Source organism: Helianthus annuus, chromosome 5 (genome assembly GCF_002127325.2).
Source record: "Helianthus annuus cultivar XRQ/B chromosome 5, HanXRQr2.0-SUNRISE, whole genome shotgun sequence".
NCBI lineage: Eukaryota > Viridiplantae > Streptophyta > Magnoliopsida > Asterales > Asteraceae > Helianthus > Helianthus annuus.
Window position 1 is genome coordinate 85,512,198 of NC_035437.2, and position 27,000 is coordinate 85,539,197.

Here is a 27,000-nt window from a genome sequence, read left to right on the forward strand (position 1 = left end):
CTTTATTTATTGGGTTCACCCACAATTTATTTATTGATTCCTACTAAATTTTCTATACATGTTTTTTCTAAAAATTACAAACCGACTGAGTTTCTATGAACCCGATGTTTTAACGTAGATTCGCCCCTGAATTCTACAATATATGCAAACTAGCCTAAGACCCCGCGAGCTTCGCGGGTGGCTAAACACCAACTAAACACATAAAATAATTTAAACGTAGAAGCATTAAAGTGTGATTTGTTAAGCTTAATATTTTGAGACAGTTGAGCTCGTCCCAATAGTACATCTACATAATGTTCGTTACAAATTAAGTTTTTATCAAATAAACCTTCATGATGTTTTCATGATGTCTTCTTTAACTCCACTATCGCATTCATCCTCTGACATTATCAATTCCAATCAGGACAACTTAGAATTTAAAGCTCTATTGCTAGATTATTAAAAAGAGTTGATTACTGTTTTCGTCCCTGTGGTTTGTCAAAAATCACTATTTCAGTCCATTAGTTTAAAAATTGCGATTTTAGTCCTTGTGGTTTCACTTTCGTAACCATTTTAGTCCACCTCGTAACCATTTCAGTCCTTGTACTTACAGAATAAAGGGATTGAAATGGTTATGAAAGTGAAACCACAGGGACTGAAATGGTCACGAAAGTGAAACCACATGGACTGAAATCGCAATTTTTAAACTAATGGACTGAAATAATGATTTTTAACAAACCACAAGACGAAAACAGTAATTAACTCAAAAGAGTTAATTACTGTTTTATATACATGAAATTAATTTGAAAAAAATAGATTCTTACTTAAGTGTAAGAACAACTCAAACGGGTTCTTAGAGATATCAACTGGTTGGCTACCCTCCAACACTTGATTTGCTATAAATCCCTTTTAGTGTTATAGAAAAAAATAAGGTTATAACCCGAAAATTTTCCGGGTAGGAAAATTTAATTTATAACAAATAAAAGTATAAAAATAACACTTTAACATCTAAAGTATTCTCTTTTCCTTTTCTCCATCATAAATTTTTAATTGGTTTCTTAAACTTTTTCTTGTTGTAAAGAGCCATAATAACAAGAATGTAAAGTAAACGTCTATATTTAGAGCATTTACATTGGAACCTCTATTCTATATTATATAGAGAAAATAATAGAGGAAACAATAAAAATACCATCACTTTTTGGAATTTCTATAATAGAAAAAAATTAAAGTAAAGTACACCTCTATATTTATAGGGTTACATACATTTAACCCTCAATATTATTATTCTGAGTGTGTAATATCTAATATGATTTTGAAAAGCTTCATTTATACCACAGCCTCACCAATTTTGAAAAGACCCATTTAAAAAAAAAAGACTCATTTCATCACAACCTGTTTTAATCGAGTTAATCACAGGTTATCCTCTAAATATCTTTTGACATCTATACATAAAATAAATACAAACAAACTAATCATAAGTCCGTCTTTAAACAATTTTTCAAAGTTTACCTACTTGAGCAATTAGAGATAAATATAAAGCAAATCACCCGTTAGGTAAAAACAGTTGAAATTGCATTTTTTTTTAGTAAACCAAACTTTATTAATCACCAAAAGAGGCATACAAACAACAATTAAGCTTCCAAAAAAACACACTAAGATACATCCAAAATACTCTTACCCCATTACACATCCAATCACTTTAAAAAAATTATCTATACACATACACTAACCAAAGTCTAAACCAGAGAAAGTGGACCAGATTGAGAGATTGACGCCTATCGATCTGTTAATCATCCACCAGAGAGTAGCCTACTTAATGTCTTGCACTATTTTAGTTTGAAAAGCATCGACCCCTTTGAAGATCTATCATTTATCCTTAACCATAGCCTTCATACTATGATGAGAAATACAATATCAATCGGCATTTTTTTTCGTGGGCGTATCCAGACTAATTCTACATACACAAACCTTCCAACATATTGATTTAGCGAAGATACGTGAAACGAACAAAAGACAGGAAGAGCAGCTTTTATATTTTGTTATCATACCTGTAATCATTTTATAAATGCTATACAAAATTATAGGAAGAGAAACTATTATAGTTATTTTTTTATAATATCAATCATAATGCTATACACACCTTGTTGTAGCTTAAACACATTTCTTCAGATTATGGCCCAATTTGATCAGATTCTAAAAAACGAAGAAAGATTATCACGAGTACTGTAAAACTGGGGTTTAGGATGTAAACCATAAAAATAACAAATTAATTTAGATGATTAGCCTTGCAGAAAACCCAAATCGGAAAGTTTACCTGAATCGTTAACGAAAAAAATCAGACTTAGATTGGGTTACTCAAGCGGATATTAATCCCTGGAATAAGATCGGGTATCAAACATAAGAGCACACATGAGTTGATTAATGGAAAAAAATGGTGAGGAGAAGAATATACATCAGTGAATCGAATAGAGATCAATTTCCCATAGGATCCCATTTAAGATATATAGATATATAGATATAGATAAAGAACGGTGCAAGATATACCTTTCCTTCAACTTCTCATAGGATCCCATTCAAGAGTTCCTTGTAGGGGAAGGAGTCTGAAAGAAGCTCATCATCTAAAATTACAAAACACAATTTGAATTAGATATGCAACTCGAGTACAAAAACAATAGTCGAAGAAGACTCGAAGCATCCCTAAAATTACAAATAATATAGTCAAAGCATCTCATAAAAAAACATCAAGATTTCAAAGCATTCAAAATTTAAAATCAAATACAATAATGGTTTACTTCAAAATTTAAATTTAAAATAATGATTGACTTCAAAATTTAAAATTTAAAATTTGAAAATCAAATCACTAATATCCAATCCCGTAAATCAAGCAAACTTATTAGGAAAATCTAACCTTTCAAATTTAAATTCAATTTACAGATTCGAAATTTAAAATCAAGCACATTAATGGCAAACTTTCAAATTTAAATTTAAAATAATAATTGACTTCGAAATTGAAAATTTAAAATCAAACATAATAATGGTTTACTTCAAAATTTAAATTTAAAATAATGATTGACTTCAAAATTTAAAATCTGAAAATCAAATCATTAATATCCAATCCCGTAAATCAAGCAAACTTATTAGGAAAGTCTAACCTTGCCAAGCAAAACCAACCGACATAGAAACAAACTCATAAGAGAGGGAAAAAATATAAAACAAACAAAAGGAGGGGTTTCAAAAAACGTAAATGAATTTATTTATAGAAACACTACAAATTTTCTGGAAATTAATACAATACCAAATTTATTAGTAACTAAAAAATACATCCAAAATTAAATGAGCATAAAGGATGAAACCAAACAGTATATCGGATAAAAAATAGGAAAAAAAAAAACAATAAAACTAAAATTTTTGATTAACATGTCCGACGTGGCATAAAATTTAGGGTTAACCATGAAAAAATAAAAAAACAAAACAAAAGAATCATTAATACATATTAATACAATACAAAATTTATTAGTAAAAAAAAAAGATTTTCAAATTTCAAAAAATATCATAGTTTGATTTGCCAAAAAAAAAATAACTTAAAAATTATAGAGATTAGCATAAATGATGAATACTATCATTATACCGGATCAAAAAACACCAAAAAAACGATAACATTAAACTTACCTCTTGTGTTCGAAGAAGATTCAGACTCCCGCAATTGCATAAAAATTAGGGCTTATCATGAAAAAAACAAAAAATAAAAAATAAAAAAAATCAGTAAGAGCATCACTCTTTCAAAGACATCAAGAATAGATCCATTAATAAGATTAGATTCGAAAAATTTAAATCATCATCAGCAACACAAAAATACAGAAAAATGATTAAAAAAAAGTGCGATTAAGCATTTAACATATAACAATCTAATCTTGTTTACATACCTGCAGAATAAGTGGAATGATCTACAAAAAAGAAGAAGAACAAATTCTGAGAAACTTGAAAATTAATGTTATTGTCGAAAATTATGGAGACTAACACAAAATTTGGAAACAATTAAAACTTTAATATAAGTTATCTTGATAAATTTGGAAATACGTTACAATTTAGACAACTTTGATAAATATCCATAATTGATATAAATTTCAAAAATTCAAATTTTGAAATAATCAGTCAAAACAATTTACCCAAATAGTTAAATATTATTCAAACTTAAATTCAAAACCAATGTGGTTAATATATTCATCATATAATCAATATCTAAATGATTGTGAAAAAAAAGTCAATCACAAAAAATATAGAAAAATGATTAAAAAAAGTGCGATTAAGCATTTAAAATACATAACAATCTAATCTAGTTTACATACTTGCAGAATAAGTGGAATGATCTACAAAAAAAGAAAAAGAACAAATTTTGAGAAACTTGAAAATTAATGTGATTGTCGAAAATTATAGAAACTCACACAAAATTTGGAAGCAATTAAAACTTTAATATAAGTTATCTTGATAAATTTGGAAATACGTTACAATTTAGACAACTTTGATAAGTATCCATAATTGATATAAATTTCAAAAATTCAAATTTTGAAATAATCAGTCAAAACAATTTACCTAAATAGTTAAATATTATTCAAACTTAAATTCAAAACCAATGAGGTTAATATATTCATAATATAATCAATATCTAAATGATTGTGAAAAAAAAAATCAATCACAAAAAATACAGAAAAATGATTAAAAAAAGTGCGATTAAGCATTTAAAATACATAACAATCTAATCTAGTTTACATACCTGCAGAATAAGTGGAATGATCTACAAAAAAAGAAGAAGAACAAATTCTGAGAAACTTGAAAATTAATGTGATTGTCGAAAATTATGGAAACTAACACAAAATTTGGAAGCAATTAAAACTTTATTATAAGTTATCTTGATAAATTTGGAAATACGTTACAATTTAGACAACTTTGATAAGTATCCATAATTGATATAAATTTCAAAAATTCAAATTTTGAAATAATCAGTCAAAACAATTTACCTAAATAGTTAAATATTATTCAAACTTAAATTCAAAACCAATGAGGCTAATATATTCAATATCTAAATGATTGTGAAAAAAAAATCAATCACAATCATGGACCTGAGAAGAAGCTCGAGACCACTGATTCAATTCATACCTTAGTTGTCGAATGAAGAATGTTGTCTGGAAAAAAACTCATCTTCACAATCAGTACATTGCTAGAAACCCTTAATAAACCCTTACCATCTTGACAAATGAAATACGAAGAATATCAAAATAGAATACGCAAAATTGAAGAACGCAAATCAAATAATAAACCTTTAAAGGATTAAAAAGATTGAAAATGTAAGATTTTGAAGAGATATCATGTCTTTTCATTGTCTTTAAAGATAATCTTGCAAATTCTTAACCCCAAATTGGAATTTAAATCTGATAATTTCTAATATAATTTTAGTTAATTCGTCAAATTTAAATGTTCAAAAAGAAAAGGACAACAATGATTTAACTACAATACATAACACAAATATCATTTATAAGTAAAAAATTATGTTCTCTCATCTTGAAAGTTAAAATCGCCATGGTATCATCTTTTAAAAAAATGTTATAAAAATTGAAAACCTATATCTGTTAGGCAAAAGCAAAGAATTTGCAAAAGGGGCTAAAGGTATGGAAAGGATGGAGAAATAACTCACCACAAAATCATCAAATCAACTGGAATTTGATCTTCTTCTCCACTTATGAGGAATTGATAAACCCTAACAGATAATCATAAGACCGATTTGATGAAAAGGGACTCAAAATAACACCATATCGATAAGAAAAGGAACTTGCTTACAATCAACTGGATGAACGATAAAGAAGACTCAAAATAACACCAAATCTATGGAAAACGAACCTGCTTGCAATCGATTGGAAGAATGATCAGCTCTCTAAAGGACCTGTTGTCAACAAAGACATCACAATTTTAAGGATTTAAATAGAGAATGATGGATGAAACATTGCTTAAGCTTAAACAATAATCTGTACTATAACCTTTCTGGTATGCCAAATCATCACTCCCAATTGTTGAACTGTAATAGTGTCAGCAAACAACGTCACCTCTGACAATTGCTCAAAATCTACTTCAATACGTGAATTTAATCGGAAAACCTAAATATGAACATATGATAGAGAACATCAAACAGGAAGCGACATTATCAAACATGAATCGATATTTGAAGAATTGTTACCTATTTGTTGAATCGTTTGGAGAAGACAGTGATGGATCCCTGTAACACCTCGAAAATTCATGTCCACTATTATCGACACGTGTCATGGACTTAAAACGTGTAAAGGATTGATTTAGAGGGACTAAAGTTGACAAACAAGGAATCTATGTGTGTAAAAGGATTCAAAGTGTCAACAATGAATAAATATATCTTTCAATAACCCTACATAATGTTTATACCCTTAAACGAATAAATCATGGATCATACGAAGCTAATTGTGAAAGAAAGTGAGGAATTACAAACTACAGGGGTTAAATGTGTCAACATGTTTAAAGTATACCTCTGAGTGACCTTTTAGCGAACCGGAAGCTTTGTAATGATTAATTATACTCACGAGAATGTGTGATAAAAATTTCACAAAGTTTCGTTATCGTATGAGAAAGTTATGATAAAATTCGTATACGAGGGGTTAAAAGCGTCAACGTTGAAATTTTAGACTTTTCGGTGATCGTTTGAATAACCGGGGACTTAACAAAGTTGGTTTATGACTTGGGGTCCTTAAAAGTCAAGTTTGGGGGTTAAAAGTGCAAGAAACCATGTTAAAATCAAGTTTGGAAGGACCAGGGCCCTAAAATGCAATATTTGAAACTTGCTGACCGGACTTGACCCTCACACGGGCCGCGTAAGCCCCTTGGGGATCCTTACGCGGGCCGCCTAAGGTGCCCAGATGCAGAAAATCATCACAGCTGCCTGTTCAACTGGTTTAACCGACTTATGAAGCTTGTTTTCGATTCTATGGCCTAGGGACACCTGTAATGATCCCATAACATCCATAGACCTTGTTGGAATGATCTTGGAGCTCTAAGAAACCTATATAAGTGCCATGAGTTCATTTGTTCAAATGCTCATTCACTTGCAACAATTCAGGCACTCATTTCTAGAGGTAGCTGACTTGGGAGAAGATTAAGAAGTGTAGAAAAAATAGCAAGGACCTTAAGTAAGAGTTCTAATCCTTGTTTAGTTCTTTTAATTAGCTTATAAACCAAAAGGTCAAACCGTCGTAATTAAGATTTGACTTCGTCATTAATCTTAATTTGTCCAGTCAAATTTCAAACTGAAAGTACCTATGAGTTGGTAATTATGTGGGCAATAAACCCTTAAAAGGGCACCCTCTGATTCCCACTCTATCTAGGTCAATTGTCGGGTCAAACTTGATTATAAAAAGTCAACAGGAAGCTTATTTTCAAATTAATGTATAATTAGCAATGTAGAAGCTATGCAACCTGTTTTTATCACTCATATAACTTGGTAATTAATGTAAGAACATGTCTAAACATGTTCAACCCGACAATTTTCAGTTTAAGCTCGAATTGGAACGGAAAGTCGCATAAGTGGACTTCTACTTTGACTTTCAGTTCTGACCCGTTTGATCATAGTGTAGGAATGCCTTAGAGCTTTATTAGGACCAAGTTACCTATAAGTATAACCCTCCGAGATTATACAACTTGGTTCATTAGTTATCCGATTCATATGCATATTTCCGTTAAATGCCTAAATGTTGACTATTATGCCCATATGACCTTAAAACATGAATTTTGAAAATGTAAAAGAGTAGAAACCTTAGTCACTGATTTATAAACTTGTACCTAAAATTTGACATCAGTTTGAGGTCTAGATTAAGAGTTATGCTCATTAGCGTAATTAGCGTAAACTTTTAGGCTGAGCATAACATAGAGATCTAAGCATTGATTCGGTAATTGCCGGTTTTGTCCTTTTGGCTTATAAAATGAGTCTTACAAACCCTTTTGATACCAAACCTTTTTGTACTGATCTAATATGATAAATAAAATATTTTGAGCCTTCTGGAACAATAAAAATATCAGCTTTCCTATGAAAACCCGGAAATGGCTCCAAATCGCCTTTTTACGTGTTTTAAGCGCATAGTATGTATTAAAACCATTTTAGATATATAAGACTTGATACCTACTGATGTTTTAAGTAAATTTTTATACTTTAGCAGTAAGCAAAAGTTTTAAACTCAGATTTCCAGATTTGACCTTTAAACCTTAGGTGAAATTACCAAAATGCCCCTTTAGTGCATAGTATGGTTAGAAATGATAAATTTCAGATATAGGTAATACCCTACTGATATAACTTAGAAAATTAAGTGTTTTTACTGATTACATCAGACCCGAAACTCAGATTTATATTTAAACTCTTTTATAACCTTTTAAATGACTAAAATGCCCTTACGGGGCATAATTTGAGTTTAAATTCATTTGGGGCATAATAGAAGATATCTTACTGATGTCACAACATATGTAAGGCATATTAACTTAGGAAACCTGTATATGACTCATTTGGTTACCCGTTACGCACTTTTCGCGTTCGGGCCGGCTTATGTAACTAGTTTGCATATAATAGCCGAAACGGGTCAAACCTTATCATTTTTGTCTCAAAATCCAGAATGTGTTTAGTTTACCGATATTAAACAAGTGTCCAAGCTTGTCAGGTCAAAACCACATTCTAAACCGGTCTTCGCTTTATCATGCGTTTGAACCGTGTACTCCTTTTGAAAACTAACCGGTCTAAGTCTAAGCTTAATTAAAGACCCGTTAGGATTCTAATAGGTTATTAATAACCTTCATTCCAGATTAGGAGCCCAGTAAAAGCTACGTGCACTTGCTGTATTTGATTTATACTTTGCTCAGGTAAATACTCTTAACTTATTTTCCCTATACGGGCTTGGGATACGGTATTATAAAAGTACCGCTTGGTCGGTTGTGTAGTCATTTAAATCGGATTGTGATTAATGTATTTACATGACCCGTTTAATATGTATTATTTGGTGTATGGCCTTTGGGGGTTAAATAACCATGTCCCGGATATCCTTGGCATCATTCGAAGAAATAGCCACGACCTAAGCACGGGGTATAGGCGTACACCTGACAGTTGCATATGTAAAAACTGGTAGTCCACTTAAAGGAATCAACCTTATGGGTATTATACCTGTGGCGTGTCAGTTAATCTAGACCGGCCCTACAAACCAGCCCTGATGGACGACAAATAAGTAAAACTGTGTACAAGATTATTTTTAAATAATTGTCCCAAGTTATAAAAGATATTTTTGCCAAAATGCATTCAAATCAATTTTCAAACTCTTTTCAAAATGAGTCAGTTAAGTTGTATTTACTAGTGTAAACTGACGTATTTTCCAAAAAGGCTATGTGCAGGTACTATACGAAATAGGCTGGCTACTCCAGGCATCATTACTCAAGTCTCGCAAGCTTTAGATGTTAAAGTATGTTGAACAATTTTCCCTTTTATTCGATCCGCCTGTGGATCTGTTTCACCCACTTTGTGATACTTAATATTACACTTTATTCGGTTGAAATAAATCTATATTTTTGCTTCCGCTGTGCATTTAAATTTGTGTTGTTTGACTATGACGATATCAACTACGTCACGATACTCCCCACCGGGCCCACCAGTAATACGTGGAAATATCGAGGTGTGACAGGTTGGTATCAGAGCCAACAATGAGTGAATTAAACACTAGCCTTTTGTGTTTAATCGCAGTTACACAATTGCACATTCCTTGATTCTCGAGTCTAGACAAAGAACTTAGGATTAATCTTCATTTGTTTTATTTCGTCCTTTATTGTTTTCTTGTTATTTTCTGATTAGCCCCTGCATGGGCAAGTCATTTTAGTTAGAAGTCCCGTTTAGGGCAACTATGTACTTGTTTAAATTTTAGTGGGACGGTTAAATTTAAAATATCATTCCTAATATAAGATCTACCATTATAATAAAATGGCAAAATCTAAAAAGGACAAGACCTAGCCATGTGTCACCTTAAGACAGGGCCAAGATGGTAGTTCCACAATTAGATTCAGATCCATATTAACATCTCAAATTAGGATTGTCCTGCGTTTGAATATTATAAAGAATCTTAGAGGTAAAACCTAGTCTATATGTCGTTGCAAACATGGCCAAGATGGTAAAACCTATTCAAAAGATTCCAATACTTGTTAACATCTGAAAGTATGTTAACACTCTTGGCAAAATATGATTCGATAAAATCGCATAAGTCATCCTTAAATTGGGTTATTCCAATTTTTCCTTATTAAAATAATCATCCCTCAAAGATGAAGTGCCTACGGGCTATAATTAACGTCCTTTGAGACTAAAGACAGTGGTAGCCTACAACTCTCTGTCAAGAAAAGGTAATGAACTTTGATTCAAACCTTAATGCCTCGATTCCATAAAATCGGGTCTTATAAATTAAACTTGTCTACGTGACTAGGCCTTTTTGTGCTATTATTAACTTATAATTTAGGATTATGATAAAGATCCTGAACAATTATATATATAACAAATTAACTAAAATGGCTATTAAAAAGCATGGTTAATAAATCGTCAAGAACGATAGTACTGTATAGGCTTCTAAATAAACCTTGTCATTAATTTTCTTTTATGTAGCAATTAAAGCTACATGGCTAGGTCAGAAGAAGTAAATAGTCATCCCCTGGAAAACCACGATGATCATAGGATTAATATAACCAGAGGAGAGCTCCGTACACTGATTGATACAGCTGTATCTAAAGCTATAGATAGGCAATTCAGGGAATTTAGTGGGACGAATAGTAGGACCTCATCGGTACCCCACTCTAAAACTGTCCCTAAAACTCATTCTAAAGCCCACAGCAAGCCACCCTCTACCCAACCTAAACCTAAGAAAGAGGATGTTCAACATTCCTCAAACCAACACAGTGTTCCATCCAAGAGGATAATGTTCGATGATGAACCACGTACCAAGTCCTGTACCTATAAGTACTTTGTTTCCTGCAAACCCCGGGATTTCACTGGGGAGAAAGGGGCAATTGATTGTATGACCTGGTTAGATGAGATGGACACAGTAGTTGACATCAGCGGTTGTGCTGAAAGGGATATAGTGAAGTATGTGTCCCAATCATTCAAGGGAGAGGCACTAGCATGGTGGAAGTCTCTCATTCAAGCTGCAGGAAAGATCCCACTATACAATCTGACATGGGATCAGTTTGTTGCTCTCATTAAAGAGAATTATTGCCTGCAGCATGAGGTTGAAAGGATTGAGTCAGATTTCTTGTCATTGGTAATGAAAAATTTAGATTGTCAAGCTTACCTCACCAGTTTCAATACCATGTCTAGACTCGTTCCGTATCTGGTAACCCCGGAACCTAAAAGGATTGCTCGCTTCATTGGGGGTTTAGCCCCAGAAATCAAAGCCAGTGTTAAGGCATCCAGACCTGCTACTTTTAGATCAGCAACTGATCTATCTCTGTCTCTTACCTTGGATGCGGTCAGGCTAAGATCGCTCAAGAATTCTGAAGAAGGTAAGAGAAAGCGTGAGGATGATAACTCAGAGAAAGCATGAGGATGATAACTCACGAGGGTCGGAGAAGAAGCACAAGGGAAACACTGACTCCAAGAAGTCTGGGTCCAACAAAGGTAATCAGCGAACAGAGGAGAAGCCAAAGTGCACGACTTGCAAAAAACGCCACTTTGGAAAATGCAGGCTTAAGTCCAAGTCTCAGTCAGGACCAGCTGCATGTGGGTTATGCAAGTCTAAAGAGCACAAGACTGTTGATTGCAAGAAGATTAAAGATGCCACATGCTACAACTGCAATGAGAAAGGGCACATTAAGACCAACTGCCCTAAATACGCTTAAAAACCTGAGGAAGCCAAGAAGACCAATGCTAGGGTCTTCCAGATGAACGCATAGGAAGCAATTCAGAACGACAATGTGATCACATGTACCTTGTCACACCCCGACCGCGTATAACATGCAACCGCGGCGGAAAACGTCGGGGAGTGTTGTGAACAGAATTAATTGTTATACAACCATGGAAATTAAAGTTACATTTTATTTATTAAACAAAGGTGATACATTGTCTTGGAAATAGAGTACGGAAATCAAAACATAATTAAGCTAATTCAAACTTCATTTTTAGGCTCTAAGGCACAGGTCCGCCCTAGAATCATGATCATCGTCCTATGGAATAGCTCCTGAAAACACATGTGAAAGTAGGTACGTCAGCATAAAAATGCCTGTGAGATACATAGGTTTTGTGAAAATGGGATTCATGGCTTGAGTTTTAAAGAATGTTTAATAACAGTCAGTCATGAACCTTGTAATTTGTTTTGCTTTTGTAAATCATTCGAAAAACGATAACATCAAACGATATGTATAGATAAGTGCAAGGTTAAACGAATAACCAAGTAAAATGAGTTGAATAAGATAAGTTGTTTGTGAGAATGATGTCTTGTGAAGAATATGTTACTTATGTAAAATGTAATGTGTCTAAACTGAAATGACTTAGATAACGCCACGATATGTAACTTTATACAAACATTTATATATAGGAAGTACCAGCGGCGTATCCACCATGTTTGTATCATATTACATATGCCACGTTACTTAAATCATTTACCCAAACCAATCCACCATGTAAATTGTTCATGTGTAAACCAAATATCAAGTGTTATTGTAAACCTTGTAAAATGTTTATGTTCAAATGTAAACCACCAAATGTGTATGTCAATGTCGACGTGTTTATGTTCAATGTAAATCATGTAATGTGCATCCCAAAATGTATCATGTATGGTAAGTGAAATGTATCAACTTAAACCATGTGCACAAAACAAGTCGTTGAAGTAAAACGTGGTTTAAATCAACGTTATGTTCTGCGGAAAATGCATGCTCTATTGATATTAACATTCATGCGGTATTGTAAACTATGCATACATCCAAGCCTTGAGACTGCGGCGATAAACCCTTAAACAAATTAAAGGTTTATCTAAGTTATGTATATCGAATTCGGTCATTCCTTCCAGTCCTATCAAACCCAGGACTTCAGGAATGGGAGTTGTCAATTCCTATGGTACCACTACCTACTAACGAACGGCGTAGCTAGTGTTAATGAATGTATTGTCCCATGTTAAACAAACCAAATGTCATAACAAAATGAAGGCATGTGCCCATATGCTGAGTAAACATATGCAGCAGAAATGTTTATGTAAATCAATGTGTCCATATGCTGAGTAAACATATGCAACAGAAATGTTCATGTAAATCAATGTGTCCATATGCTGAGTAAACATATGCAACAGAAATGTTCATGTAAATCAATGTGTCCATATGCTGAGTAAACATATGCAACAGAAATGTTTATGTAAATCAATGTGTCCATATGCTGAGTAAACATATGCAACAGAAATGTTCATGTAAATCAATGTGTCCATATGCTGAGTAAACATATGCAACAGAAAATGTAATGTAAATCAATGTACTAAGTACGCACACAATGGGCATACTTTAGCATGAAATGTAATGAAATCATGTACTATAATGTACTAATGAGCATAGCAGATATACGATGTGAAAACATGGAAAGCATGAAAGTAACAGATAGGCACATGTGTTTCACCCCAAAACAGTTTGGAAAATAGTAAAAGAGGGGTTCAATGTACTCACCTGAGATTGCTTTGGAGTTCTTGTATAATAACCAGCTAATGCTAAAGATCACGGGATATCAAACGGCACCTAATAGGTAGCTATGTTAATATACCGGACCAAATCGGAAGGATCGGATAGTACGCGGGTTCGTAAACCAAACGAGTATGGAGACTCGTGTAATATGGTTTAACAAAGCCTATATACTAAAATGAAACTTAACCTAAGTGCTTACGCCCCATCATGACCCGTTTAGGTAGCTTAGGCTACCCTAACGCGTCGTTCGCGTAGAACGCGTCTGGAACGCCTAACATCGTGACCACAAGGTATAACCTCGGAAGGTTATAGCTATGGTCACCTAATGTGTTTGGTCGGATCCTAAAGATCGACCAAATGAGTCGGGTTCGAAAGGATAAGCGATGGTTTAGATCGCTTACCTTACGACCCTATATAAGCACTAAACTAAAAGTGACGAGCTAAGCATGTTAGAACATGCTTTACTAAGTTTGAAAACAGGTTTGACATCAAAACAAACGGCTTTGATGCCCACGAGTAGTTTGGTTACAAAACATGCAAGAATGCACATTTTGGCCGAAACTACGACTCGTCACTGAGCCTAGATAACGTGGTGATCAGTAGGTATGGTCACTATGGACCATAACCATCGTGATCACGCTCACGTTATGAAGTTCCATGAACTTCGCATCGACCATAGGCTGGTCAATGCAGAAAGTCAACAAAACGTTGACTTTCGGACTCGAAAAGCGAATAAAAGAGCGAAAGAAGACTTACGGAGGGTCCCCGAGTGCTAATCAAGATCCAATAGCTCAGGTATGAAGCAAAAGCATCAACTTAGAGCATTTAGATCTGATTTGTGGGTTTTTACACAAAAGGGGGGGGGGTATTTATAGGAAAAGTGGAACCGTTAGGATCGTTTTATCGAATAACGTGCTTTGATCTCGTGCGTACATGTGTCCAGGGGTTAGATTCAGTGAACTTGACCCTTGGCCCTTCATTTGGGTGAAAAGGCATCGCCCTTTGATCGAACGAAAGGCCAGATTCTGCATTAAATGCAGAATCTGCTGTCAGACATGTTCACGCGGCCCGCGTGAAAGTGGGTGCAGGTCTTACGCGGGTCGCCTAGCCCCGTCTGATCTGCACCACTTGCAGAATTTACGTATTTGGTCCCTGTTGCGTGTTTAAGCTATTTCCAGCCCCTTTAAGACCTGTAAAGTTATCTTTAAGGCCCTAAAATGATGCCTAAACATTGTGGACATGAAACATGCCCAAAAATATGTCGGATGTCGGTTCGTTTGGCCGTACGATCGCGATGTTCGCTTAATTACGACGGAATGCGCATAAGCACAAAAGACGATCCAAATGACGCGACGAATGGATTTTTCTCATGCCAAACACTAAGGCATAATATAAGGATGCTTACATAAATTTTTGGATGTCCGGATGTGTTCAGAACGTAAGTTATGCGCAAAAGTGCAAACTTGTGCACTTTTTGACACTTTTAGTCCCTGAATGACTCAAAAGTTTATTTTAGCATACCAAACCCCTCAAAGCCTATTTCTAAGCTATGCAAAGGATATTTATGGTATGTTTAACTTATGGACATGTTCTGGAATGTTCGTTACAGTTCAAATTGGCATACTTTCGCAGTTTGTCAAGTTTAGTCCCTGTAAGCGAATTAACTTGTTTTTGCTATACCAAAGCCTTCAAAACTTATTTCTAAGTTATGTAAAGGTTATTTAAGGTACGTTGAGTATATGTTGATGTTCCGGAGTATTTGTCGTATTAAACTGAGTACGTTTACGCACTAGTTAGCGTATAACTCTCCAGAAAGCGATGTAGAGTTTGGAATTGAATAAAAGTCAGAACATGAAAAATGTAATACACAATGAAACAAACATTGGGATCAAATTACATTATTTTATTGAACTGTTCACAATGATTACAAGCACAAATGTTACAGTCTCCCCTACTTGTGGAAATTTCGTCCCGAAATTTATTTAGAGGAAACTGATTGAAAAAGATGCGGATATTTTGCTTTCATTTGATCTTCACGTTCCCAAGTAAACTCGGGTCCACGCTTAGATTCCCAACGAACCTTGACCAAAGGAATGCGCTTGCGTTTAAGCCACTTGACTTCACGTTCCATGATTTCTACCGGTTTCTCAACAAACTTCAGTGTTTTATCAACACGAATTTCGTCAAGCGGTATGTGGAGGTTTTCATCAGCTAAACACCTCTTGAGATTGGACACGTGAAAGGTTGGATGAACATTTCCAAGTTCAGGAGGTAATTCAAGTCTGTAGGCTACCTTACCGATTCTTTCGACGATCTTGAATGGTCCAACATATCTAGGTGCAAGTTTTCCTTTCTTTCCAAATCTGATCACACCTTTCCAAGGTGAGACCTTAAGTAATACACGATCACCGACTTGAAAATCCAAGGGTTTGCGTTTTAGGTCCGCGTAACTCTTTTGACGGCTTCTAGCTGTTTGAAGGTTATCACGAACTTTCTTTACCTTTTCTGTTGTCTCTAGAATGAGGGCAGGTCCAGTAAGCTGAGCCTCGCCAATCTCATTCCAGCAGACTGGTGAACGACATTTTCGACCATAGAGAGCCTCGAAAGGAGCCATGTTGATGCTGGAGTGATAACTGTTGTTGTAGGAGAATTCAATCAATGGAAGATGTGAATCCCAACTACCACCAAAGTCTATCACACAAGCTCTAAGCATATCCTCCAGTGTCTGGATTGTTCTTTCAGATTGACCATCCGTTTGCGGATGATAAGCTGTGCTCAGATTAAGTTGGGACCCCATAGCAGATTGCATGGTTCTCCAAAAATGAGAAGTGAAACGAGCATCCCTGTCAGAAATGATGCTCAAAGGAACACCATGTCTAGCTACAATTTCATCTACGTAGATTTGAGCAAGTCTGTCAGCTGAATAATCCTCACGGATTGGCAAGAAATGTGCTGACTTGGTAAGACGATCAACGACTACCCAGATGGCATCGTGACCTTTCTTTGTGCGCGGGAGTTTAGTAATGAGATCCATAGTAATGTTTTCCCATTTCCAAACTGGGATCTCCGGTTGTTCCAATAAACCAGAAGGACGCTGATGTTCTGCCTTAACCTTAAGACAAGTAAGGCATTTGGATACGTATAAGGCAATGTCTTTCTTCATACCAGGCCACCAATACTGAATACGAAGATCCTTATACATCTTATCTGAGCCAGGATGAATGGAATAACGAGACTTATGGGCTTCATCCATAAGCAAGGTACGAAGATCATCTTGGCTTGGGACCCACAAACGGTCCATGAAATAGTACGATCCATTGTCTTTCAGTTCAAGAGCAGGTGTTATGTGATAAGGAAATTCCTTATCCATTAAACCTTGTGAAACACAAGCTTGTTGAGCCTGAGAAATACGGGCTTGGATATCGGTTTGAACAACAGATTGGACACGTACACAATGAAGCTTAATTCGTTCTTTGCGACTCAATGCATCGGCTACGACATTCGCCTTACCAGGATGGTAGCGAATCTCGCAGTCGTAGTCGTTTAGAAGTTCAACCCAACGTCTTTGCCTCATGTTGAGTTCCTTTTGATTGAAGATATGTTGAAGACTTTTGTGGTCAGTGAAAACCACACATTTTGTTCCGTACAAATAGTGTCTCCAGATCTTAAGAGCGAAGACAACTGCACCCAACTCAAGATCATGAGTGGTGTAGTTCTTCTCATGTATCTTCAACTGTCTTGATGCGTATGCTATGACTTTATTTCTTTGCATCAGGACGCAGCCAAGTCCTAATTTAGATGCGTCGCAATAAACGACGAAATCATCGTTGCCCTCAGGCAATGTTAGGACAGGTGCGTCGCAAAGCTTTTGTTTCAAAGTCTGAAACGCTTCCTCTTGTTTGACTCCCCATTCAAATGGCTTGTTCTTCTGAGTTAGAGCAGTTAGAGGAACTGCAATCTTCGAGAAATTTTCTATGAAGCGGCGGTAATAACCCGCTAGACCAAGAAAAGAACGAACTTCAGTAGGGGTAGTAGGTGTATCCCAATCCTTAATCGCACTGATCTTGGAGGGATCTACATGAATACCTTGTTCGTTGACAATATGTCCTAAGAATTGGACTTCTTTAAGCCAGAATTCACACTTGGAGAATTTGGCGAAAAGTTGTTCTTTCTTTAGGAGTTCCAAAGTAAGACGGAGATGTTGCTCATGATCAGCTCGCGTCTTAGAATATATCAAAATGTCGTCAATGAAAACAATGATGAACTTATCCAAGTAAGGTTTGCAGACCCTATTCATTAAGTCCGTGAAAACAGCAGGAGCATTAGTCAAACCGAATGGCATGACTGTGAACTCATAATGTCCATAACGAGTACGGAACGCTGTCTTGGGAATGTCTTCTTCATGTACACGAAGCTGATGATATCCAGATCGTAGATCGATCTTTGAAAAATAAGAAGCGCCTTGCAATTGATCAAAAAGATCATCAATGCGAGGTAGGGGATATCGATTCTTGATGGTAAGCTTGTTAAGCTCACGATAATCGATACACATCCTAAAAGATCCATCCTTCTTCTTTACAAAAAGAACGGGAGCACCCCAAGGTGAATAGCTAGGACGGATGAAACCTTTGTCGGAGAGCTCCTGAAGCTGTTTAGATAATTCCTGCATCTCCGATGGTGCAAGACGGTATGGAGCTCTTGCAATGGGATTTGCACCAGGTACGAGATCAATACGAAACTCGACTTGGCGTGCTGGAGGTAGACCAGGTAAGTCTTCAGGGAATACTTCGGAATAATCCCGAACGACAGGAATATCTGAAATAGACTTACCCTTGCCTTTATCTGCTGTAACATGTGCTAAGAAAGCCACATAGTGCTTTCGCAGATACTTCCGTGCTTTAAAACAAGACATGAGTTTGAGTCCACCGGCAGGCTTCTCACCACGAACCTGTAGGATCTCGCCTGTAGACAGCGGCACACGAACAATCTTCTCAGAACAAACTATCTCTGCGCGATGCTTGGATAACCAATCCATTCCCACTATAACGTCGAAGCTTCCAAGTTGCATTGGCGTGAGGTCAATAGGAAAAATATGGTCGTTAAGATTCAACTGGCAGTTGCGTAGAACAGAATTTAGAACAATGGGTTCACCACTGGCAACCTCTACTGTCAAAGGTTTACCTAGTTTCGTTCTAGACACGCGAAGCATTGTCTCGAAAGACAATGACACGAAACTCTTGTCGGCACCCGAATCAAAAAGGACAGATGCTGGCTGATTATTAATAAAGAACGTATCGTTCACCACCTCGTTGTCTGCTTGTGCTTCTTGTGCATTCATGTTAAAGACTCGACCTCGAGCCGGTGCCGGATTCTGGTTTGCATTCTGGTTCTGGTTGACTAGTCTTGGACACCGATTTCTGTAGTGGGTCAGATCCCCACAATTATAACATGCACCTGGTGGGTAGTTTGGTCGTGCAGCCTGACCCTGCTGCTGAGCAACCTGTTGAGCAGGGTTCTGGACTGCGTGATTCTGAGCAAATCGACAAACATTGGCGAGATGACCTGACTTCCCACAGTTAGTACAGAAACGGCACTGATATTGTGGCTGGTGGTGACTGTTGCATTGATTGCACAAAGGTGCACTTCCTGAATAGGGTTTCTTTGCTGGAGGCTGGTTGGGAGCTGCTTGGTTAGCTTGGGCAGTCACAGCAAAATTTTGGGAAGCCTTACGCTTCCTTGACCCCCTTGAGGAACCAGAGTCCTTTCCCTTCTTGTTCTGACCTTTCTTACTATCCTCCTTGTCAGCCGACTGTTTCTTGCCCTTGTCGCCCTTCCTGTGTAGTTTATTCTTTCGGATCTGTGACTCAGTCAGTGTTGCTGATAACTCGATTGCCTGACGGAGTGTGGTAGGGTTGCTACCAGTAAGAATGTCTTGTACTGAGTCAGGTAGACCGTCGATGTACCTTTCGATAGCCTTGTCGAGTGGGGTAACCATAGTTGGGCAAAGAAGACTCAACTCCTCAAACCTGTCTGTATAAGCCCTGTGCTCGCCACTATCTTGCTTCAACACATCAAATTCTTTCTCCAACGCTCGTTGCTCATGACGAGGACAAAACTCCCTCATCATAAGAGCTCTCAGTTGAGCCCATGTCTGAGCTAGAGCAACTTCTGCACCTTGATCTCTCATAACCCCATTCCACCACGTAAGAGCCCTCTTCTGAAACACGCTTGAAGAAAACTCGACTTTGCGATTGTCAGGACACTGCACATGACGGAAAGTGTTCTCGATGCTCTCGAACCACTGAAGAAGCCCAGTTGCTCCTTCAGAACCACTAAACTTGAGTGGCTTAGCCTGGTTAAAATCCTTGTATTTGCATGTACCATTGTTGTTGTTGGCCTGGTTCCATTGAGCAAAGAGATTCGGAAATTGAGCAGCCATCTGCTGCGCAATAATCTACGCCAGCTCGGCAGTAGCTATCTGGTTGTCGCGTCGAGGAGGCATTCTAGAAGAGAAAAACATGAAATGAAACGAGTGAGATGATTGGATGAAGAGAATGAGATGAAGCAAAATCAACAAAAGCAAAGATGGCGGTTATGCATCGCAAAGCAAATAAGCGACATGAAATGTCTAGTCAAAGTAAATGGGTCAGAATTAGTGTATCGCGAAGACATGCTCGCCTATAAGTGAACACTCACCCCAAGAGTTCCCAGGTAAGAGTGACTGGTCCGATTATGTGGATTTGTACGAACACTCTAGCCTTAGACAGAAAACTCAGGATACAGGCATTCACCCTTCCAGTTCGCACGTGTTCACACTATTAACCCAACACTTTGACGGGATTTTTGAAAATCCAAAGGGGTTCAAAACCTTATAATAGAGGGTTCAAAACCTAGTAATCAATCATCCTAGAACAGATGATTACTTTTCAAAGCGGATTCGGAACCGAAGTTCCCGTTGTGGTTATCACCTAAGGATAGGTGATGTGCATGTTTTAAACTCTAAACACAAGATAACTTGTGTTAGGGTCCTAAAGTTATAGTCTAGGTCAAAGCATTACTAATAACCTAATTCCCTATAACCAATGGCTCTGATACCAACTCTTCTGTCACACCCCGACCGCGTATAACATGCAACCGCGGCGGAAAACGTCGGGGAGTGTTGTGAACAGAATTAATTGTTATACAACCATGGAAATTAAAGTTACATTTTATTTATTAAACAAAGGTGATACATTGTCTTGGAAATAGAGTACGGAAATCAAAACATAATTAAGCTAATTCAAACTTCATTTTTAGGCTCTAAGGCACAGGTCCGCCCTAGAATCATGATCATCGTCCTATGGAATAGCTCCTGAAAACACATGTGAAAGTAGGTACGTCAGCATAAAAATGCCTGTGAGATACATAGGTTTTGTGAAAATGGGATTCATGGCTTGAGTTTTAAAGAATGTTTAATAACAGTCAGTCATGAACCTTGTAATTTGTTTTGCTTTTGTAAATCATTCGAAAAACGATAACATCAAACGATATGTATAGATAAGTGCAAGGTTAAACGAATAACCAAGTAAAATGAGTTGAATAAGATAAGTTGTTTGTGAGAATGATGTCTTGTGAAGAATATGTTACTTATGTAAAATGTAATGTGTCTAAACTGAAATGACTTAGATAACGCCACGATATGTAACTTTATACAAACATTTATATATAGGAAGTACCAGCGGCGTATCCACCATGTTTGTATCATATTACATATGCCACGTTACTTAAATCATTTACCCAAACCAATCCACCATGTAAATTGTTCATGTGTAAACCAAATATCAAGTGTTATTGTAAACCTTGTAAAATGTTTATGTTCAAATGTAAACCACCAAATGTGTATGTCAATGTCGACGTGTTTATGTTCAATGTAAATCATGTAATGTGCATCCCAAAATGTATCATGTATGGTAAGTGAAATGTATCAACTTAAACCATGTGCACAAAACAAGTCGTTGAAGTAAAACGTGGTTTAAATCAACGTTATGTTCTGCGGAAAATGCATGCTCTATTGATATTAACATTCATGCGGTATTGTAAACTATGCATACATCCAAGCCTTGAGACTGCGGCGATAAACCCTTAAACAAATTAAAGGTTTATCTAAGTTATGTATATCGAATTCGGTCATTCCTTCCAGTCCTATCAAACCCAGGACTTCAGGAATGGGAGTTGTCAATTCCTATGGTACCACTACCTACTAACGAACGGCGTAGCTAGTGTTAATGAATGTATTGTCCCATGTTAAACAAACCAAATGTCATAACAAAATGAAGGCATGTGCCCATATGCTGAGTAAACATATGCAGCAGAAATGTTTATGTAAATCAATGTGTCCATATGCTGAGTAAACAAATGCAACAGAAATGTTCATGTAAATCAATGTGTCCATATGCTGAGTAAACATATGCAACAGAAATGTTCATGTAAATCAATGTGTCCATATGCTGAGTAAACATATGCAACAGAAATGTTTATGTAAATCAATGTGTCCATATGCTGAGTAAACATATGCAACAGAAATGTTCATGTAAATCAATGTGTCCATATGCTGAGTAAACATATGCAACAGAAAATGTAATGTAAATCAATGTACTAAGTACGCACACAATGGGCATACTTTAGCATGAAATGTAATGAAATCATGTACTATAATGTACTAATGAGCATAGCAGATATACGATGTGAAAACATGGAAAGCATGAAAGTAACAGATAGGCACATGTGTTTCACCCCAAAACAGTTTGGAAAATAGTAAAAGAGGGGTTCAATGTACTCACCTGAGATTGCTTTGGAGTTCTTGTATAATAACCAGCTAATGCTAAAGATCACGGGATATCAAACGGCACCTAATAGGTAGCTATGTTAATATACCGGACCAAATCGGAAGGATCGGATAGTACGCGGGTTCGTAAACCAAACGAGTATGGAGACTCGTGTAATATGGTTTAACAAAGCCTATATACTAAAATGAAACTTAACCTAAGTGCTTACGCCCCATCATGACCCGTTTAGGTAGCTTAGGCTACCCTAACGCGTCGTTCGCGTAGAACGCGTCTGGAACGCCTAACATCGTGACCACAAGGTATAACCTCGGAAGGTTATAGCTATGGTCACCTAATGTGTTTGGTCGGATCCTAAAGATCGACCAAATGAGTCGGGTTCGAAAGGATAAGCGATGGTTTAGATCGCTTACCTTACGACCCTATATAAGCACTAAACTAAAAGTGACGAGCTAAGCATGTTAGAACATGCTTTACTAAGTTTGAAAACAGGTTTGACATCAAAACAAACGGCTTTGATGCCCACGAGTAGTTTGGTTACAAAACATGCAAGAATGCACATTTTGGCCGAAACTACGACTCGTCACTGAGCCTAGATAACGTGGTGATCAGTAGGTATGGTCACTATGGACCATAACCATCGTGATCACGCTCACGTTATGAAGTTCCATGAACTTCGCATCGACCATAGGCTGGTCAATGCAGAAAGTCAACAAAACGTTGACTTTCGGACTCGAAAAGCGAATAAAAGAGCGAAAGAAGACTTACGGAGGGTCCCCGAGTGCTAATCAAGATCCAATAGCTCAGGTATGAAGCAAAAGCATCAACTTAGAGCATTTAGATCTGATTTGTGGGTTTTTACACAAAAGGGGGGGGGGTATTTATAGGAAAAGTGGAACCGTTAGGATCGTTTTATCGAATAACGTGCTTTGATCTCGTGCGTACATGTGTCCAGGGGTTAGATTCAGTGAACTTGACCCTTGGCCCTTCATTTGGGTGAAAAGGCATCGCCCTTTGATCGAACGAAAGGCCAGATTCTGCATTAAATGCAGAATCTGCTGTCAGACATGTTCACGCGGCCCGCGTGAAAGTGGGTGCAGGTCTTACGCGGGTCGCCTAGCCCCGTCTGATCTGCACCACTTGCAGAATTTACGTATTTGGTCCCTGTTGCGTGTTTAAGCTATTTCCAGCCCCTTTAAGACCTGTAAAGTTATCTTTAAGGCCCTAAAATGATGCCTAAACATTGTGGACATGAAACATGCCCAAAAATATGTCGGATGTCGGTTCGTTTGGCCGTACGATCGCGATGTTCGCTTAATTACGACGGAATGCGCATAAGCACAAAAGACGATCCAAATGACGCGACGAATGGATTTTTCTCATGCCAAACACTAAGGCATAATATAAGGATGCTTACATAAATTTTTGGATGTCCGGATGTGTTCAGAACGTAAGTTATGCGCAAAAGTGCAAACTTGTGCACTTTTTGACACTTTTAGTCCCTGAATGACTCAAAAGTTTATTTTAGCATACCAAACCCCTCAAAGCCTATTTCTAAGCTATGCAAAGGATATTTATGGTATGTTTAACTTATGGACATGTTCTGGAATGTTCGTTACAGTTCAAATTGGCATACTTTCGCAGTTTGTCAAGTTTAGTCCCTGTAAGCGAATTAACTTGTTTTTGCTATACCAAAGCCTTCAAAACTTATTTCTAAGTTATGTAAAGGTTATTTAAGGTACGTTGAGTATATGTTGATGTTCCGGAGTATTTGTCGTATTAAACTGAGTACGTTTACGCACTAGTTAGCGTATAACTCTCCAGAAAGCGATGTAGAGTTTGGAATTGAATAAAAGTCAGAACATGAAAAATGTAATACACAATGAAACAAACATTGGGATCAAATTACATTATTTTATTGATAATTGAACTGTTCACAATGATTACAAGCACAAATGTTACATACCTTCCTCATAAATGATGTTTACGTAAGAGTATTATTTGATTCTGGAGCAAATAAGTCTTTTGTTGATGATAAGTTCTGTAAGTTGTTAAACCTACCTGTTAGAACCTTAAGTGTGAAATATGAGGTTGAATTAGCCGATGGAACCATAGAAACCACATCAACCGTGTTAGATGGATGTGTTATATCCATTAGGAACCACTCTTTTCCTTTGTCCTTGCTTCCTTTGAAGTTAGCCGGTTTTGATATAGTTATAGGCATGGATTGGTTATCGCATAACCAAGCCCAGATCGTCTGCAATAAGAAGCAAGTGGCGATCAAGACTCCGTCTGGTGAGTCAATTACCATTCAGGGAGATACCCAGTATGGACTGCCCGAGCAAGTGTCTATGCTTAAGGCATCCAGATGCTTGAAAAAGGGTTGTGTCATTTATATGGCACAGGTAACCATTGATGAGCAGAAGCCCAAGATTGAAGATATTCCAGTCATTTCTAAATACCCGGAAGTTTTCCCTGAAGAACTACCTGGTTTACCACCAGATAGACAAGTAGAATTCAGAATTGACATCATCCCTGGAGCAGCACCTGTTGCGAGAGCGCCTTATAGGTTGGCACCAACAGAGATGAAGGAATTGAGGACGCAGCTAGATGATTTGCTAGCCAAAGGTTTTATTAGACCTAGTTCGTCTCCTTGGGGAGTGCCAATCCTATTTGTTAAAAAGAAGGATGGATCGATACGTCTGTGCATCGATTATCGTAAGCTTAATAAGGTCACTATCAAGAATAGGTATCCTTTGCCCAGGATCGATGATCTGTTCGATCAATTGCAAGGGGCAAGCTACTTCTCTAAGATCGATTTGAGATCAGGCTATCATCAACTGAAGGTTAAAGATGAAGATGTGCACAAGACTGCATTTAGGACTCGCTATGGTCATTACGAGTTCCTAGTGATGCCTTTTGGGCTCACAAATGCACCTGCCGCATTCATGGATCTCATGAATCGCGTCTGCAAGCCCTACCTAGATAAATTTGTCATCGTCTTCATCGATGACATCCTCATCTACTCGAAGAGTCAAGCTGACCATGAGAAGCATCTCCGTTGCATTCTTAAACTACTTCAGCAGGAAAAGCTCTATGCCAAGTTTTCAAAGTGTGAATTCTGGCTTCGTGAAGTCCAATTCCTTGGACACGTGGTTAGTGAGCGTGGTATCCAAGTAGATCCTGCTAAAATTGAAGCTATTATGAACTGGCAAGAGCCGAAGATGCCTACGGAGATTCGCAGCTTTCTAGGTCTGGCAGGATACTACAGACGATTTATTGAAAACTTCTCAAGGATTGCAGCACCTCTGACTCTTCTCACCCGCAAGAATAGCAAGTTTAATTGGGGGCCTAAGCAGCAGGAATCTTTTGATATTCTGAAGCAGAAGTTGAGCAACGCCCCAGTACTGATGTTGCCTGATGGAATTGATGAGTTTGTAGTATATTGTGATGCATCACACACCGGGATGGGATGTGTGCTTATGCAAAAAGGCAAGGTCATTGCCTATGCTTCACGTCAGTTAAAGGTGCATGAAAAGAACTACACCACCCATGACTTGGAGCTGGGTGCCGTTGTATTCGCACTAAAACTATGGAGGCATTTCTTATATGGGACTAAGTGTGTGATCTATTCTGATCACAAAAGCCTGCAACACCTGTTCAATCAGAAGGACTTGAACATGAGGCAGCGACGTTGGATGGAAACTTTGAATGATTATAACAGTGAGATAAGATACCATCCAGGCAAGGAAAATGTAGTCGCTGATGCCTTAAGTAGGAAGGAAAGAGTGAAACCTATAAGAATCACTGCCAAGAGCATTGAGATAAAGAATAGTTTGAATGAAAGGTTGTTAGCTGCGCAGAAGGAAGCCGTATTGGAAGCTAACTATCCTGATGAAAAGCTAGGAGTAACTGAAGAACAGTTATCCTATGGCAAGGACGGAATCCTAAGGTTAAATGGACGAATATGGGTTCCAGTTTATGGACGACTTCGGGATGTTATCCTCCAGGAAGCCCATAGTTCTAAATATTCCGTTCATCCTGGAGCTGATAAGATGTACCAGGATCTGAAGACAAACTATTGGTGGATAGGCTTGAAGAAGTCTATAGCTACCTATGTAGCTAAATGTTTGACGTGTGCGCAAGTCAAAGCTGAACATCAGAAGCCGTTAGGTTTGCTACAACAGCCTGAACTTCCCACATGGAAGTGGGAGATGGTGACAATGGATTTCATCACCAAGTTGCCAAAGACAAAGAAAGGAAATGATACTATATGGGTGATAGTAAATAGACTGACTAAGTCATTACATTTCCTACCCATTAAGGAGACTTATAGCTCCGACATGTTAGCCCAATTGTACGTAGATAAGATTGTATCTCTGCATGGCGTACCAGTGTCTATTATCTCTGACAGAGATACCACATACACATCTCCTTTTTTGGAAAAGTTTCCAACAGTCTT

At 37.1% G+C, this 27,000-nt stretch overlaps 1 long non-coding RNA gene across 1 annotated transcript in view; it reads right to left on the reverse strand.

The window, feature by feature from the left end:
• Positions 1-5,840: 5,840 nt before the first annotated feature.
• The window catches only part of LOC110938788, a 34,244-nt gene continuing 13,084 nt past the window's right edge, over positions 5,841-27,000 (reverse strand). The window contains exons 3-4 of the long non-coding RNA XR_004892980.1: positions 6,009-6,125; positions 5,841-5,914 (exon numbers count right to left, since the gene is read on the reverse strand). This is a non-coding gene — a long non-coding RNA (uncharacterized LOC110938788). The remainder of the gene's footprint in view (positions 5,915-6,008; positions 6,126-27,000) is intronic.